At 36.5% G+C, this 17,692-nt stretch overlaps 14 non-coding genes across 14 annotated transcripts; all 14 read right to left on the bottom strand.

Moving 5' to 3' along the window:
* Positions 1–962: 962 nt before the first annotated feature.
* Positions 963–1,035, bottom strand: TRNAK-UUU (transfer RNA lysine (anticodon UUU)). The gene has a single exon. It is a non-coding gene; the product is annotated as a tRNA-Lys (tRNA).
* Positions 1,036–2,003: 968 nt separating this feature from the next.
* Positions 2,004–2,076, bottom strand: TRNAK-UUU (transfer RNA lysine (anticodon UUU)). The gene has a single exon. It is a non-coding gene; the product is annotated as a tRNA-Lys (tRNA).
* A 966-nt stretch (positions 2,077–3,042) lies between these two features.
* On the bottom strand, positions 3,043–3,115 carry TRNAK-UUU (transfer RNA lysine (anticodon UUU)). The gene has a single exon. It is a non-coding gene; the product is annotated as a tRNA-Lys (tRNA).
* Positions 3,116–4,083: 968 nt separating this feature from the next.
* TRNAK-UUU (transfer RNA lysine (anticodon UUU)) lies at positions 4,084–4,156 on the bottom strand. The gene has a single exon. It is a non-coding gene; the product is annotated as a tRNA-Lys (tRNA).
* Positions 4,157–5,123: 967 nt separating this feature from the next.
* On the bottom strand, positions 5,124–5,196 carry TRNAK-UUU (transfer RNA lysine (anticodon UUU)). The gene has a single exon. It is a non-coding gene; the product is annotated as a tRNA-Lys (tRNA).
* A 967-nt stretch (positions 5,197–6,163) lies between these two features.
* On the bottom strand, positions 6,164–6,236 carry TRNAK-UUU (transfer RNA lysine (anticodon UUU)). Its single transcript has one exon. It is a non-coding gene; the product is annotated as a tRNA-Lys (tRNA).
* A 967-nt stretch (positions 6,237–7,203) lies between these two features.
* TRNAK-UUU (transfer RNA lysine (anticodon UUU)) lies at positions 7,204–7,276 on the bottom strand. The gene has a single exon. It is a non-coding gene; the product is annotated as a tRNA-Lys (tRNA).
* Positions 7,277–8,244: 968 nt separating this feature from the next.
* On the bottom strand, positions 8,245–8,317 carry TRNAK-UUU (transfer RNA lysine (anticodon UUU)). The gene has a single exon. It is a non-coding gene; the product is annotated as a tRNA-Lys (tRNA).
* Positions 8,318–9,284: 967 nt separating this feature from the next.
* On the bottom strand, positions 9,285–9,357 carry TRNAK-UUU (transfer RNA lysine (anticodon UUU)). Its single transcript has one exon. It is a non-coding gene; the product is annotated as a tRNA-Lys (tRNA).
* Positions 9,358–10,325: 968 nt separating this feature from the next.
* TRNAK-UUU (transfer RNA lysine (anticodon UUU)) lies at positions 10,326–10,398 on the bottom strand. The gene has a single exon. It is a non-coding gene; the product is annotated as a tRNA-Lys (tRNA).
* Positions 10,399–12,664: 2,266 nt separating this feature from the next.
* On the bottom strand, positions 12,665–12,737 carry TRNAK-UUU (transfer RNA lysine (anticodon UUU)). Its single transcript has one exon. It is a non-coding gene; the product is annotated as a tRNA-Lys (tRNA).
* A 2,007-nt stretch (positions 12,738–14,744) lies between these two features.
* Positions 14,745–14,817, bottom strand: TRNAK-UUU (transfer RNA lysine (anticodon UUU)). The gene has a single exon. It is a non-coding gene; the product is annotated as a tRNA-Lys (tRNA).
* A 965-nt stretch (positions 14,818–15,782) lies between these two features.
* On the bottom strand, positions 15,783–15,855 carry TRNAK-UUU (transfer RNA lysine (anticodon UUU)). The gene has a single exon. It is a non-coding gene; the product is annotated as a tRNA-Lys (tRNA).
* A 965-nt stretch (positions 15,856–16,820) lies between these two features.
* On the bottom strand, positions 16,821–16,893 carry TRNAK-UUU (transfer RNA lysine (anticodon UUU)). Its single transcript has one exon. It is a non-coding gene; the product is annotated as a tRNA-Lys (tRNA).
* Between the last annotated feature and the right edge of the window lie 799 nt (positions 16,894–17,692).

Below are 17,692 nucleotides of genomic sequence, written 5' to 3'. Positions count from 1 at the left end.
TTTTATCTTGTACTCATCTGGAAAATGGGCAGTTCTGTAACCAATGCCAATTTAATCGTGGCCAATGTTCTGTAAAGTGTGAGCCGAAAGGCTTGGTTGGAAGGTCTCAGGATGCAAAAAGCTTTGATTGTCCCTTGGTTGAACATTTAGATCCCACCAAACTGTAAGTCTTAATGCCCTTCAAGATTCATTTTCAACTATACTGCTTGGGGGATTAATTTGTTTGCTGTCTAATTTAATTACTATGTTGCTAACAAATTGGGATGAAGTTGGGTTAGATAGGAAATGAGGTGAAATGTCTAACCTTAATATACTTAGAATTTAATCTACAAGTAATATTTGCCTTGTAGCATTTTATTTAGATGCTGCACCACTTTAAGTCCCACATAGCATCTCAAGTTTCTAGGAAATTATGTATTTGGATTGGACTGACCTGACTTGCACTTACAGATGTTCACTAATGTCCAGCTTTTATCAGTACATAACAGTGTAATGTAATCATACTGTGAAATTGTGTAATGGTAAGAGAAGTTGACCAACTAAGTCAATAAATCCACTTGCGATAAAAAAAAAGTTTATTTCACCTTGGTTGATTATAGAGATCTTAGTACACTATAAGTATTCATACCCTTCAAGACTCAATTTCATCTGTACACCTAATTTACAGATGTACACTAATGTCATGCTTGTGTAATGGCATTATAATCCAGTCATACTGTGAATTTCTAAAATGTGAAGATTAGTTCATCAGCTAAATCAACAAATTATCTTGCGTTATGCGTGGAGTTTCTTGTATTTTTGTTCAAATAATATGGCTATTTACTTCAGAATCACTTGTTTCCTCAGCAACAATTTGAGAAATGATGATAATGACCTTTTTCACTTTTATCGCGGAAATCCTTCACAGCATACGTTTTGCATGGCACAGAGAATATAGATTGCCATCGTTTAAAAGGCATACACGCCTGAACAGGGACTTGAACCCTGGACCCTCAGATTAAAAGTCTGATGCTCTACCGACTGAGCTATCCAGGCTCTCTTTTTATCTTGTACTCATCTGGAAAATGGGCAGTTCTGTAACCAATGCCAATTTAATCGTGGCCAATGTTCTGTAAAGTGTGAGCCGAAAGGCTTGGTTGGAAGGTCTCAGGATGCAAAAAGCTTTGATTGTCCCTTGGTTGAACATTTAGATCCCACCAAACTGTAAGTCTTAATGCCCTTCAAGATTCATTTTCAACTATACTGCTTGGGGGATTAATTTGTTTGCTGTCTAATTTAATTACTATGTTGCTAACAAATTGGGATGAAGTTGGGTTAGATAGGAAATGAGGTGAAATGTCTAACCTTAATATACTTAGAATTTAATCTACAAGTAATATTTGCCTCGTAGCATTTTATTTAGATGCTGCACCACTTTAAGTCCCACATAGCATCTCAAGTTTCTAGGAAATTATGTATTTGGATTGGACTGACCTGACTTGCACTTACAGATGTTCACTAATGTCCAGCTTTTATCAGTACATGACAGTGTAATGTAATCATACTGTGAAATTGTGTAATGGTAAGAGAAGTTGACCAACTAAGTCAATAAATCCACTTGCGATAAAAAAAAAAGTTTATTTCACCTTGGTTGATCATAGAGATCTTAGTACACTATAAGTATTCATACCCTTCAAGACTCAATTTCATCTGTACACCTAATTTACAGATGTACACTAATGTCATGCTTGTGTAATGGCATTATAATCCAGTCATACTGTGAATTTGTAAAATGTGAAGATTAGTTCATCAGCTAAATCAACAAATTATCTTGCGTTATGCGTGGAGTTTCTTGTATTTTTGTTCAAAAAATATGGCTATTTACTTCAGAATCACTTGTTTCCTCATCAACAATTTGAGAAATGATGATAATGACCTTTTTCACTTTTATCGCGGAAATCCTTCACAGCATACGTTTTGTATGGCACAGAGAATATAGATTGCCATCGTTTAAAAGGCATACACGCCTGAACAGGGACTTGAACCCTGGACCCTCAGATTAAAAGTCTGATGCTCTACCGACTGAGCTATCCAGGCTCTCTTTTTATCTTGTACTCATCTGGAAAATGGGCAGTTCTGTAACCAATGCCAATTTAATCGTGGCCAATGTTCTGTAAAGTGTGAGCCGAAAGGCTTGGTTGGAAGGTCTCAGGATGCAAAAAGCTTTGATTGTCCCTTGGTTGAACATTTAGATCCCACCAAACTGTAAGTCTTAATGCCCTTCAAGATTCATTTTCAACTATACTGCTTGGGGGATTAATTTGTTTGCTGTCTAATTTAATTACTATGTTGCTAACAAATTGGGATGAAGTTGGGTTAGATAGGAAATGAGGTGAAATGTCTAACCTTAATATACTTAGAATTTAATCTACAAGTAATATTTGCCTCGTAGCATTTTATTTAGATGCTGCACCACTTTAAGTCCCACATAGCATCTCAAGTTTCTAGGAAATTATGTATTTGGATTGGACTGACCTGACTTGCACTTACAGATGTTCACTAATGTCCAGCTTTTATCAGTACATGACAGTGTAATGTAATCATACTGTGAAATTGTGTAATGGTAAGAGAAGTTGACCAACTAAGTCAATAAATCCAATTGCGATAAAAAAAAGTTTATTTCACCTTGGTTGATTATAGAGATCTTAGTACACTATAAGTATTCATACCCTTCAAGACTCAATTTCATCTGTACACCTAATTTACAGATGTACACTAATGTCATGCTTGTGTAATGGCATTATAATCCAGTCATACTGTGAATTTGTAAAATGTGAAGATTAGTTCATCAGCTAAATCAACAAATTATCTTGCGTTATGCGTGGAGTTTCTTGTATTTTTGTTCAAATAATATGGCTATTTACTTCAGAATCACTTGTTTCCTCATCAACAATTTGAGAAATGATGATAATGACCTTTTTCACTTTTATCGCGGAAATCCTTCACAGCATACGTTTTGCATGGCACAGAGAATATAGATTGCCATCGTTTAAAAGGCATACACGCCTGAACAGGGACTTGAACCCTGGACCCTCAGATTAAAAGTCTGATGCTCTACCGACTGAGCTATCCAGGCTCTCTTTTTATCTTGTACTCATCTGGAAAATGGGCAGTTCTGTAACCAATGCCAATTTAATCGTGGCCAATGTTCTGTAAAGTGTGAGCCGAAAGGCTTGGTTGGAAGGTCTCAGGATGCAAAAAGCTTTGATTGTCCCTTGGTTGAACATTTAGATCCCACCAAACTGTAAGTCTTAATGCCCTTCAAGATTCATTTTCAACTATACTGCTTGGGGGATTAATTTGTTTGCTGTCTAATTTAATTACTATGTTGCTAACAAATTGGGATGAAGTTGGGTTAGATAGGAAATGAGGTGAAATGTCTAACCTTAATATACTTAGAATTTAATCTACAAGTAATATTTGCCTCGTAGCATTTTATTTAGATGCTGCACCACTTTAAGTCCCACATAGCATCTCAAGTTTCTAGGAAATTATGTATTTGGATTGGACTGACCTGACTTGCACTTACAGATGTTCACTAATGTCCAGCTTTTATCAGTACATGACAGTGTAATGTAATCATACTGTGAAATTGTGTAATGGTAAGAGAAGTTGACCAACTAAGTCAATAAATCCACTTGCGATAAAAAAAAAAGTTTATTTCACCTTGGTTGATCATAGAGATCTTAGTACACTATAAGTATTCATACCCTTCAAGACTCAATTTCATCTGTACACCTAATTTACAGATGTACACTAATGTCATGCTTGTGTAATGGCATTATAATCCAGTCATACTGTGAATTTCTAAAATGTGAAGATTAGTTCATCAGCTAAATCAACAAATTATCTTGCGTTATGCGTGGAGTTTCTTGTATTTTTGTTCAAATAATATGGCTATTTACTTCAGAATCACTTGTTTCCTCATCAACAATTTGAGAAATGATGATAATGACCTTTTTCACTTTTATCGCGGAAATCCTTCACAGCATACGTTTTGCATGGCACAGAGAATATAGATTGCCATCGTTTAAAAGGCATACACGCCTGAACAGGGACTTGAACCCTGGACCCTCAGATTAAAAGTCTGATGCTCTACCGACTGAGCTATCCAGGCTCTCTTTTTATCTTGTACTCATCTGGAAAATGGGCAGTTCTGTAACCAATGCCAATTTAATCGTGGCCAATGTTCTGTAAAGTGTGAGCCGAAAGGCTTGGTTGGAAGGTCTCAGGATGCAAAAACCTTTGCTTGTCCCTTGGTTGAACATTTAGATCCCACCAAACTGTAAGTCTTAATGCCCTTCAAGATTCATTTTCAACTATACTGCTTGGGGGATTAATTTGTTTGCTGTCTAATTTAATTACTATGTTGCTAACAAATTGGGATGAAGTTGGGTTAGATAGGAAATGAGGTGAAATGTCTAACCTTAATATACTTAGAATTTAATCTACAAGTAATATTTGCCTCGTAGCATTTTATTTAGATGCTGCACCACTTTAAGTCCCACATAGCATCTCAAGTTTCTAGGAAATTATGTATTTGGATTGGACTGACCTGACTTGCACTTACAGATGTTCACTAATGTCCAGCTTTTATCAGTACATGACAGTGTAATGTAATCATACTGTGAAATTGTGTAATGGTAAGAGAAGTTGACCAACTAAGTCAATAAATCCACTTGCGATAAAAAAAAAGTTTATTTCACCTTGGTTGATCATAGAGATCTTAGTACACTATAAGTATTCATACCCTTCAAGACTCAATTTCATCTGTACACCTAATTTACAGATGTACACTAATGTCATGCTTGTGTAATGGCATTATAATCCAGTCATACTGTGAATTTGTAAAATGTGAAGATTAGTTCATCAGCTAAATCAACAAATTATCTTGCGTTATGCGTGGAGTTTCTTGTATTTTTGTTCAAAAAATATGGCTATTTACTTCAGAATCACTTGTTTCCTCATCAACAATTTGAGAAATGATGATAATGACCTTTTTCACTTTTATCGCGGAAATCCTTCACAGCATACGTTTTGTATGGCACAGAGAATATAGATTGCCATCGTTTAAAAGGCATACACGCCTGAACAGGGACTTGAACCCTGGACCCTCAGATTAAAAGTCTGATGCTCTACCGACTGAGCTATCCAGGCTCTCTTTTTATCTTGTACTCATCTGGAAAATGGGCAGTTCTGTAACCAATGCCAATTTAATCGTGGCCAATGTTCTGTAAAGTGTGAGCCGAAAGGCTTGGTTGGAAGGTCTCAGGATGCAAAAACCTTTGCTTGTCCCTTGGTTGAACATTTAGATCCCACCAAACTGTAAGTCTTAATGCCCTTCAAGATTCATTTTCAACTATACTGCTTGGGGGATTAATTTGTTTGCTGTCTAATTTAATTACTATGTTGCTAACAAATTGGGATGAAGTTGGGTTAGATAGGAAATGAGGTGAAATGTCTAACCTTAATATACTTAGAATTTAATCTACAAGTAATATTTGCCTCGTAGCATTTTATTTAGATGCTGCACCACTTTAAGTCCCACATAGCATCTCAAGTTTCTAGGAAATTATGTATTTGGATTGGACTGACCTGACTTGCACTTACAGATGTTCACTAATGTCCAGCTTTTATCAGTACATGACAGTGTAATGTAATCATACTGTGAAATTGTGTAATGGTAAGAGAAGTTGACCAACTAAGTCAATAAATCCACTTGCGATAAAAAAAAAGTTTATTTCACCTTGGTTGATCATAGAGATCTTAGTACACTATAAGTATTCATACCCTTCAAGACTCAATTTCATCTGTACACCTAATTTACAGATGTACACTAATGTCATGCTTGTGTAATGGCATTATAATCCAGTCATACTGTGAATTTGTAAAATGTGAAGATTAGTTCATCAGCTAAATCAACAAATTATCTTGCGTTATGCGTGGAGTTTCTTGTATTTTTGTTCAAAAAATATGGCTATTTACATCAGAATCACTTGTTTCCTCATCAACAATTTGAGAAATGATGATAATGACCTTTTTCACTTTTATCGCGGAAATCCTTCACAGCATACGTTTTGTATGGCACAGAGAATATAGATTGCCATCGTTTAAAAGGCATACACGCCTGAACAGGGACTTGAACCCTGGACCCTCAGATTAAAAGTCTGATGCTCTACCGACTGAGCTATCCAGGCTCTCTTTTTATCTTGTACTCATCTGGAAAATGGGCAGTTCTGTAACCAATGCCAATTTAATCGTGGCCAATGTTCTGTAAAGTGTGAGCCGAAAGGCTTGGTTGGAAGGTCTCAGGATGCAAAAAGCTTTGATTGTCCCTTGGTTGAACATTTAGATCCCACCAAACTGTAAGTCTTAATGCCCTTCAAGATTCATTTTCAACTATACTGCTTGGGGGATTAATTTGTTTGCTGTCTAATTTAATTACTATGTTGCTAACAAATTGGGATGAAGTTGGGTTAGATAGGAAATGAGGTGAAATGTCTAACCTTAATATACTTAGAATTTAATCTACAAGTAATATTTGCCTCGTAGCATTTTATTTAGATGCTGCACCACTTTAAGTCCCACATAGCATCCCAAGTTTCTAGGAAATTATGTATTTGGATTGGACTGACCTGACTTGCACTTACAGATGTTCACTAATGTCCAGCTTTTATCAGTACATGACAGTGTAATGTAATCATACTGTGAAATTGTGTAATGGTAAGAGAAGTTGACCAACTAAGTCAATAAATCCACTTGCGATAAAAAAAAAGTTTATTTCACCTTGGTTGATCATAGAGATCTTAGTACACTATAAGTATTCATACCCTTCAAGACTCAATTTCATCTGTACACCTAATTTACAGATGTACACTAATGTCATGCTTGTGTAATGGCATTATAATCCAGTCATACTGTGAATTTGTAAAATGTGAAGATTAGTTCATCAGCTAAATCAACAAATTATCTTGCGTTATGCGTGGAGTTTCTTGTATTTTTGTTCAAATAATATGGCTATTTACTTCAGAATCACTTGTTTCCTCATCAACAATTTGAGAAATGATGATAATGACCTTTTTCACTTTTATCGCGGAAATCCTTCACAGCATACGTTTTGCATGGCACAGAGAATATAGATTGCCATCGTTTAAAAGGCATACACGCCTGAACAGGGACTTGAACCCTGGACCCTCAGATTAAAAGTCTGATGCTCTACCGACTGAGCTATCCAGGCTCTCTTTTTATCTTGTACTCATCTGGAAAATGGGCAGTTCTGTAACCAATGCCAATTTAATCGTGGCCAATGTTCTGTAAAGTGTGAGCCGAAAGGCTTGGTTGGAAGGTCTCAGGATGCAAAAAGCTTTGATTGTCCCTTGGTTGAACATTTAGATCCCACCAAACTGTAAGTCTTAATGCCCTTCAAGATTCATTTTCAACTATACTGCTTGGGGGATTAATTTGTTTGCTGTCTAATTTAATTACTATGTTGCTAACAAATTGGGATGAAGTTGGGTTAGATAGGAAATGAGGTGAAATGTCTAACCTTAATATACTTAGAATTTAATCTACAAGTAATATTTGCCTCGTAGCATTTTATTTAGATGCTGCACCACTTTAAGTCCCACATAGCATCTCAAGTTTCTAGGAAATTATGTATTTGGATTGGACTGACCTGACTTGCACTTACAGATGTTCACTAATGTCCAGCTTTTATCAGTACATGACAGTGTAATGTAATCATACTGTGAAATTGTGTAATGGTAAGAGAAGTTGACCAACTAAGTCAATAAATCCACTTGCGATAAAAAAAAAAGTTTATTTCACCTTGGTTGATCATAGAGATCTTAGTACACTATAAGTATTCATACCCTTCAAGACTCAATTTCATCTGTACACCTAATTTACAGATGTACACTAATGTCATGCTTGTGTAATGGCATTATAATCCAGTCATACTGTGAATTTCTAAAATGTGAAGATTAGTTCATCAGCTAAATCAACAAATTATCTTGCGTTATGCGTGGAGTTTCTTGTATTTTTGTTCAAATAATATGGCTATTTACTTCAGAATCACTTGTTTCCTCATCAACAATTTGAGAAATGATGATAATGACCTTTTTCACTTTTATCGCGGAAATCCTTCACAGCATACGTTTTGCATGGCACAGAGAATATAGATTGCCATCGTTTAAAAGGCATACACGCCTGAACAGGGACTTGAACCCTGGACCCTCAGATTAAAAGTCTGATGCTCTACCGACTGAGCTATCCAGGCTCTCTTTTTATCTTGTACTCATCTGGAAAATGGGCAGTTCTGTAACCAATGCCAATTTAATCGTGGCCAATGTTCTGTAAAGTGTGAGCCGAAAGGCTTGGTTGGAAGGTCTCAGGATGCAAAAAGCTTTGATTGTCCCTTGGTTGAACATTTAGATCCCACCAAACTGTAAGTCTTAATGCCCTTCAAGATTCATTTTCAACTATACTGCTTGGGGGATTAATTTGTTTGCTGTCTAATTTAATTACTATGTTGCTAACAAATTGGGATGAAGTTGGGTTAGATAGGAAATGAGGTGAAATGTCTAACCTTAATATACTTAGAATTTAATCTACAAGTAATATTTGCCTCGTAGCATTTTATTTAGATGCTGCACCACTTTAAGTCCCACATAGCATCTCAAGTTTCTAGGAAATTATGTATTTGGATTGGACTGACCTGACTTGCACTTACAGATGTTCACTAATGTCCAGCTTTTATCAGTACATGACAGTGTAATGTAATCATACTGTGAAATTGTGTAATGGTAAGAGAAGTTGACCAACTAAGTCAATAAATCCACTTGCGATAAAAAAAAAGTTTATTTCACCTTGGTTGATCATAGAGATCTTAGTACACTATAAGTATTCATACCCTTCAAGACTCAATTTCATCTGTACACCTAATTTACAGATGTACACTAATGTCATGCTTGTGTAATGGCATTATAATCCAGTCATACTGTGAATTTGTAAAATGTGAAGATTAGTTCATCAGCTAAATCAACAAATTATCTTGCGTTATGCGTGGAGTTTCTTGTATTTTTGTTCAAATAATATGGCTATTTACTTCAGAATCACTTGTTTCCTCATCAACAATTTGAGAAATGATGATAATGACCTTTTTCACTTTTATCGCGGAAATCCTTCACAGCATACGTTTTGCATGGCACAGAGAATATAGATTGCCATCGTTTAAAAGGCATACACGCCTGAACAGGGACTTGAACCCTGGACCCTCAGATTAAAAGTCTGATGCTCTACCGACTGAGCTATCCAGGCTCTCTTTTTATCTTGTACTCATCTGGAAAATGGGCAGTTCTGTAACCAATGCCAATTTAATCGTGGCCAATGTTCTGTAAAGTGTGAGCCGAAAGGCTTGGTTGGAAGGTCTCAGGATGCAAAAAGCTTTGATTGTCCCTTGGTTGAACATTTAGATCCCACCAAACTGTAAGTCTTAATGCCCTTCAAGATTCATTTTCAACTATACTGCTTGGGGGATTAATTTGTTTGCTGTCTAATTTAATTACTATGTTGCTAACAAATTGGGATGAAGTTGGGTTAGATAGGAAATGAGGTGAAATGTCTAACCTTAATATACTTAGAATTTAATCTACAAGTAATATTTGCCTCGTAGCATTTTATTTAGATGCTGCACCACTTTAAGTCCCACATAGCATCTCAAGTTTCTAGGAAATTATGTATTTGGATTGGACTGACCTGACTTGCACTTACAGATGTTCACTAATGTCCAGCTTTTATCAGTACATGACAGTGTAATGTAATCATACTGTGAAATTGTGTAATGGTAAGAGAAGTTGACCAACTAAGTCAATAAATCCACTTGCGATAAAAAAAAAAGTTTATTTCACCTTGGTTGATCATAGAGATCTTAGTACACTATAAGTATTCATACCCTTCAAGACTCAATTTCATCTGTACACCTAATTTACAGATGTACACTAATGTCATGCTTGTGTAATGGCATTATAATCCAGTCATACTGTGAATTTCTAAAATGTGAAGATTAGTTCATCAGCTAAATCAACAAATTATCTTGCGTTATGCGTGGAGTTTCTTGTATTTTTGTTCAAATAATATGGCTATTTACTTCAGAATCACTTGTTTCCTCATCAACAATTTGAGAAATGATGATAATGACCTTTTTCACTTTTATCGCGGAAATCCTTCACAGCATACGTTTTGCATGGCACAGAGAATATAGATTGCCATCGTTTAAAAGGCATACACGCCTGAACAGGGACTTGAACCCTGGACCCTCAGATTAAAAGTCTGATGCTCTACCGACTGAGCTATCCAGGCTCTCTTTTTATCTTGTACTCATCTGGAAAATGGGCAGTTCTGTAACCAATGCCAATTTAATCGTGGCCAATGTTCTGTAAAGTGTGAGCCGAAAGGCTTGGTTGGAAGGTCTCAGGATGCAAAAAGCTTTGATTGTCCCTTGGTTGAACATTTAGATCCCACCAAACTGTAAGTCTTAATGCCCTTCAAGATTCATTTTCAACTATACTGCTTGGGGGATTAATTTGTTTGCTGTCTAATTTAATTACTATGTTGCTAACAAATTGGGATGAAGTTGGGTTAGATAGGAAATGAGGTGAAATGTCTAACCTTAATATACTTAGAATTTAATCTACAAGTAATATTTGCCTCGTAGCATTTTATTTAGATGCTGCACCACTTTAAGTCCCACATAGCATCTCAAGTTTCTAGGAAATTATGTATTTGGATTGGACTGACCTGACTTGCACTTACAGATGTTCACTAATGTCCAGCTTTTATCAGTACATGACAGTGTAATGTAATCATACTGTGAAATTGTGTAATGGTAAGAGAAGTTGACCAACTAAGTCAATAAATCCACTTGCGATAAAAAAAAAGTTTATTTCACCTTGGTTGATCATAGAGATCTTAGTACACTATAAGTATTCATACCCTTCAAGACTCAATTTCATCTGTACACCCAGTGTCGGACTGGGACATGAAGGGCCCACCGGGGGAAATGCAGCGGTAGGGGCCCACTACAATGGGGTGTGGCCAACTGTAAGAGGGGTTGTGGTCAGTCATTAAAGGGGATGGGGTCAGGCCATGGAGGACAACGTATAGCACCTTAGTATGGTCCATAAAGAAAAAGAGGACATTTGCAGTGAGGAGCCGCGAAGGAAAAGACAGAAGAGAAGAAAGAAGTCAATAGGAAAGTAAGTGAAGGGGAGCAAATGCAGCATGGAGGGCACTGTGTGAAACAGGGGAGACAGGGAAAGGGGAGGGATGAATTGAATACAATCAATCATCATCAGCTATTTGTGTGCTGTCCATTCTTTGTGGTTAGTGTTCTCTCCCCTCATAGTGTACACAGAAAACAAATGCTATACTACAGTACTAGAGATCAACCATTCATCATATGAAAACCACAATATAAGGGTATAGACTAAAAATTAATATATCCATGAAGCACTATGGAGACCACAAAATTATTAGCATAAAAATATATGCACATTTAAAATATTACATAAATCTAATTACACTCTAGACACTGGCAAATAAAAACAGGACTCTAAAAAATGATCTACCCACAAAATGTACACTCAATAATAATCCAATGCCACTACAAAGGACAAAAGCAAAACATTAATATTAAAGCATATAGCAGATGCAATCCTATAAGGACCTAACTGTCTGAATGTGTTTTATTCTGATTAAGATATGCTTCTATAGGGAATAGAGTCCCACAATTGATTGAAAACAAATAAACATGGAACATGATATAAACAGTGAATTTGGTTACTAGTTTATTAGGAATCCATTCATTGGTCAGCTGCAATAGGATCCTTTTATAGAGGCACTGAAGACGTATATTGCAATGAAGCCATTCTAATTTATCTCCCTCCCTCCGAGGTCACACAGTGGAGAGCTCTAGAGAAGTTTGCACGATTTATTACTTACTGATTACACGGACTCACACTGCAGTTAGGATGGCAACTTTATGACTACAGGACGCCTGCAACTACAGCAGAAGGAGTAATCTGAGATCTGTGTCACTGTGAAGCATTTCTGCCTCTCTCTGTCTCAGGAGCAGGAAGTGTTCTCACGTGCTGGCTGTAGGCAGGGATTAGTTTGACAGTCTCCGTTTCATATGTAGACTGACCGCAACTCGGTAATTCTCTGCTCTGCCTCACCAACAAAGAGGGCGGGGTTATCAGGCAACAGGGCCTCCCGGGGGATACCCCGGCTCCCCGGCAGGCCAGTCCGACACTGTGTACACCTAATTTACAGATGTACACTAATGTCATGCTTGTGTAATGGCATTATAATCCAGTCATACTGTGAATTTCTAAAATGTGAAGATTAGTTCATCAGCTAAATCAACAAATTATCTTGCGTTATGCGTGGAGTTTCTTGTATTTTTGTTCAAATAATATGGCTATTTACTTCAGAATCACTTGTTTCCTCATCAACAATTTGAGAAATGATGATAATGATCTTTTTCACTTTTATCGCGGAAATCCTTCACAGCATACGTTTTGCATGGCACAGAGAATATAGATTGCCATCGTTTAAAAGGCATACACGCCTGAACAGGGACTTGAACCCTGGACCCTCAGATTAAAAGTCTGATGCTCTACCGACTGAGCTATCCAGGCTCTCTTTTTATCTTGTACTCATCTGGAAAATGGGCAGTTCTGTAACCAATGCCAATTTAATCGTGGCCAATGTTCTGTAAAGTGTGAGCCGAAAGGCTTGGTTGGAAGGTCTCAGGATGCAAAAAGCTTTGATTGTCCCTTGGTTGAACATTTAGATCCCACCAAACTGTAAGTCTTAATGCCCTTCAAGATTCATTTTCAACTATACTGCTTGGGGGATTAATTTGTTTGCTGTCTAATTTAATTACTATGTTGCTAACAAATTGGGATGAAGTTGGGTTAGATAGGAAATGAGGTGAAATGTCTAACCTTAATATACTTAGAATTTAATCTACAAGTAATATTTGCCTCGTAGCATTTTATTTAGATGCTGCACCACTTTAAGTCCCACATAGCATCTCAAGTTTCTAGGAAATTATGTATTTGGATTGGACTGACCTGACTTGCACTTACAGATGTTCACTAATGTCCAGCTTTTATCAGTACATGACAGTGTAATGTAATCATACTGTGAAATTGTGTAATGGTAAGAGAAGTTGACCAACTAAGTCAATAAATCCACTTGCGATAAAAAAAAAGTTTATTTCACCTTGGTTGATCATAGAGATCTTAGTACACTATAAGTATTCATACCCTTCAAGACTCAATTTCATCTGTACACCTAATTTACAGATGTACACTAATGTCATGCTTGTGTAATGGCATTATAATCCAGTCATACTGTGAATTTCTAAAATGTGAAGATTAGTTCATCAGCTAAATCAACAAATTATCTTGCGTTATGCGTGGAGTTTCTTGTATTTTTGTTCAAATAATATGGCTATTTACTTCAGAATCACTTGTTTCCTCATCAACAATTTGAGAAATGATGATAATGATCTTTTTCACTTTTATCGCGGAAATCCTTCACAGCATACGTTTTGCATGGCACAGAGAATATAGATTGCCATCGTTTAAAAGGCATACACGCTTGAACAGGGACTTGAACCCTGGACCCTCAGATTAAAAGTCTGATGCTCTACCGACTGAGCTATCCAGGCTCTCTTTTTATCTTGTACTCATCTGGAAAATGGGCAGTTCTGTAACCAATGCCAATTTAATCGTGGCCAATGTTCTGTAAAGTGTGAGCCGAAAGGCTTGGTTGGAAGGTCTCAGGATGCAAAAACCTTTGCTTGTCCCTTGGTTGAACATTTAGATCCCACCAAACTGTAAGTCTTAATGCCCTTCAAGATTCATTTTCAACTATACTGCTTGGGGGATTAATTTGTTTGCTGTCTAATTTAATTACTATGTTGCTAACAAATTGGGATGAAGTTGGGTTAGATAGGAAATGAGGTGAAATGTCTAACCTTAATATACTTAGAATTTAATCTACAAGTAATATTTGCCTCGTAGCATTTTATTTAGATGCTGCACCACTTTAAGTCCCACATAGCATCTCAAGTTTCTAGGAAATTATGTATTTGGATTGGACTGACCTGACTTGCACTTACAGATGTTCACTAATGTCCAGCTTTTATCAGTACATGACAGTGTAATGTAATCATACTGTGAAATTGTGTAATGGTAAGAGAAGTTGACCAACTAAGTCAATAAATCCACTTGCGATAAAAAAAAAGTTTATTTCACCTTGGTTGATTATAGAGATCTTAGTACACTATAAGTATTCATACCCTTCAAGACTCAATTTCATCTGTACACCTAATTTACAGATGTACACTAATGTCATGCTTGTGTAATGGCATTATAATCCAGTCATACTGTGAATTTCTAAAATGTGAAGATTAGTTCATCAGCTAAATCAACAAATTATCTTGCGTTATGCGTGGAGTTTCTTGTATTTTTGTTCAAATAATATGGCTATTTACTTCAGAATCACTTGTTTCCTCATCAACAATTTGAGAAATGATGATAATGACCTTTTTCACTTTTATCGCGGAAATCCTTCACAGCATACGTTTTGCATGGCACAGAGAATATAGATTGCCATCGTTTAAAAGGCATACACGCCTGAACAGGGACTTGAACCCTGGACCCTCAGATTAAAAGTCTGATGCTCTACCGACTGAGCTATCCAGGCTCTCTTTTTATCTTGTACTCATCTGGAAAATGGGCAGTTCTGTAACCAATGCCAATTTAATCGTGGCCAATGTTCTGTAAAGTGTGAGCCGAAAGGCTTGGTTGGAAGGTCTCAGGATGCAAAAAGCTTTGATTGTCCCTTGGTTGAACATTTAGATCCCACCAAACTGTAAGTCTTAATGCCCTTCAAGATTCATTTTCAACTATACTGCTTGGGGGATTAATTTGTTTGCTGTCTAATTTAATTACTATGTTGCTAACAAATTGGGATGAAGTTGGGTTAGATAGGAAATGAGGTGAAATGTCTAACCTTAATATACTTAGAATTTAATCTACAAGTAATATTTGCCTCGTAGCATTTTATTTAGATGCTGCACCACTTTAAGTCCCACATAGCATCTCAAGTTTCTAGGAAATTATGTATTTGGATTGGACTGACCTGACTTGCACTTACAGATGTTCACTAATGTCCAGCTTTTATCAGTACATGACAGTGTAATGTAATCATACTGTGAAATTGTGTAATGGTAAGAGAAGTTGACCAACTAAGTCAATAAATCCACTTGCGATAAAAAAAAAGTTTATTTCACCTTGGTTGATCATAGAGATCTTAGTACACTATAAGTATTCATACCCTTCAAGACTCAATTTCATCTGTACACCTAATTTACAGATGTACACTAATGTCGCTTGTGTAATGGCATTATAATCCAGTCATACTGTGAATTTCTAAAATGTGAAGATTAGTTCATCAGCTAAATCAACAAATTATCTTGCGTTATGCGTGGAGTTTCTTGTATTTTTGTTCAAATAATATGGCTATTTACTTCAGAATCACTTGTTTCCTCATCAACAATTTGAGAAATGATGATAATGATCTTTTTCACTTTTATCGCGGAAATCCTTCACAGCATACGTTTTGCATGGCACAGAGAATATAGATTGCCATCGTTTAAAAGGCATACACGCCTGAACAGGGACTTGAACCCTGGACCCTCAGATTAAAAGTCTGATGCTCTACCGACTGAGCTATCCAGGCTCTCTTTTTATCTTGTACTCATCTGGAAAATGGGCAGTTCTGTAACCAATGCCAATTTAATCGTGGCCAATGTTCTGTAAAGTGTGAGCCGAAAGGCTTGGTTGGAAGGTCTCAGGATGCAAAAAGCTTTGATTGTCCCTTGGTTGAACATTTAGATCCCACCAAACTGTAAGTCTTAATGCCCTTCAAGATTCATTTTCAACTATACTGCTTGGGGGATTAATTTGTTTGCTGTCTAATTTAATTACTATGTTGCTAACAAATTGGGATGAAGTTGGGTTAGATAGGAAATGAGGTGAAATGTCTAACCTTAATATACTTAGAATTTAATCTACAAGTAATATTTGCCTCGTAGCATTTTATTTAGATGCTGCACCACTTTAAGTCCCACATAGCATCTCAAGTTTCTAGGAAATTATGTATTTGGATTGGACTGACCTGACTTGCACTTACAGATGTTCACTAATGTCCAGCTTTTATCAGTACATGACAGTGTAATGTAATCATACTGTGAAATTGTGTAATGGTAAGAGAAGTTGACCAACTAAGTCAATAAATCCACTTGCGATAAAAAAAAAGTTTATTTCACCTTGGTTGATCATAGAGATCTTAGTACACTATAAGTATTCATACCCTTCAAGACTCAATTTCATCTGTACACCTAATTTACAGATGTACACTAATGTCGCTTGTGTAATGGCATTATAATCCAGTCATACTGTGAATTTCTAAAATGTGAAGATTAGTTCATCAGCTAAATCAACAAATTATCTTGCGTTATGCGTGGAGTTTCTTGTATTTTTGTTCAAATAATATGGCTATTTACTTCAGAATCACTTGTTTCCTCATCAACAATTTGAGAAATGATGATAATGATCTTTTTCACTTTTATCGCGGAAATCCTTCACAGCATACGTTTTGCATGGCACAGAGAATATAGATTGCCATTGTTTAAAAGGCATACACGCCTGAACAGGGACTTGAACCCTGGACCCTCAGATTAAAAGTCTGATGCTCTACCGACTGAGCTATCCAGGCTCTCTTTTTATCTTGTACTCATCTGGAAAATGGGCAGTTCTGTAACCAATGCCAATTTAATCGTGGCCAATGTTCTGTAAAGTGTGAGCCGAAAGGCTTGGTTGGAAGGTCTCAGGATGCAAAAAGCTTTGATTGTCCCTTGGTTGAACATTTAGATCCCACCAAACTGTAAGTCTTAATGCCCTTCAAGATTCATTTTCAACTATACTGCTTGGGGGATTAATTTGTTTGCTGTCTAATTTAATTACTATGTTGCTAACAAATTGGGATGAAGTTGGGTTAGATAGGAAATGAGGTGAAATGTCTAACCTTAATATACTTAGAATTTAATCTACAAGTAATATTTGCCTCGTAGCATTTTATTTAGATGCTGCACCACTTTAAGTCCCACATAGCATCTCAAGTTTCTAGGAAATTATGTATTTGGATTGGACTGACCTGACTTGCACTTACAGATGTTCACTAATGTCCAGCTTTTATCAGTACATGACAGTGTAATGTAATCATACTGTGAAATTGTGTAATGGTAAGAGAAGTTGACCAACTAAGTCAATAAATCCACTTGCGATAAAAAAAAAGTTTATTTCACCTTGGTTGATCATAGAGATCTTAGTACACTATAAGTATTCATACCCTTCAAGACTCAATTTCATCTGTACACCTAATTTACAGATGTACACTAATGTCGCTTGTGTAATGGCATTATAATCCAGTCATACTGTGAATTTCTAAAATGTGAAGATTAGTTCATCAGCTAAATCAACAAATTATCTTGCGTTATGCGTGGAGTTTCTTGTAT

The sequence above is a fragment of the Mixophyes fleayi genome, unplaced genomic scaffold, assembly GCF_038048845.1.
Source record: "Mixophyes fleayi isolate aMixFle1 unplaced genomic scaffold, aMixFle1.hap1 Scaffold_128, whole genome shotgun sequence".
Taxonomy (NCBI): domain Eukaryota; kingdom Metazoa; phylum Chordata; class Amphibia; order Anura; family Limnodynastidae; genus Mixophyes; species Mixophyes fleayi.
This window is presented reverse-complemented; position numbering and strand designations above follow the sequence as displayed.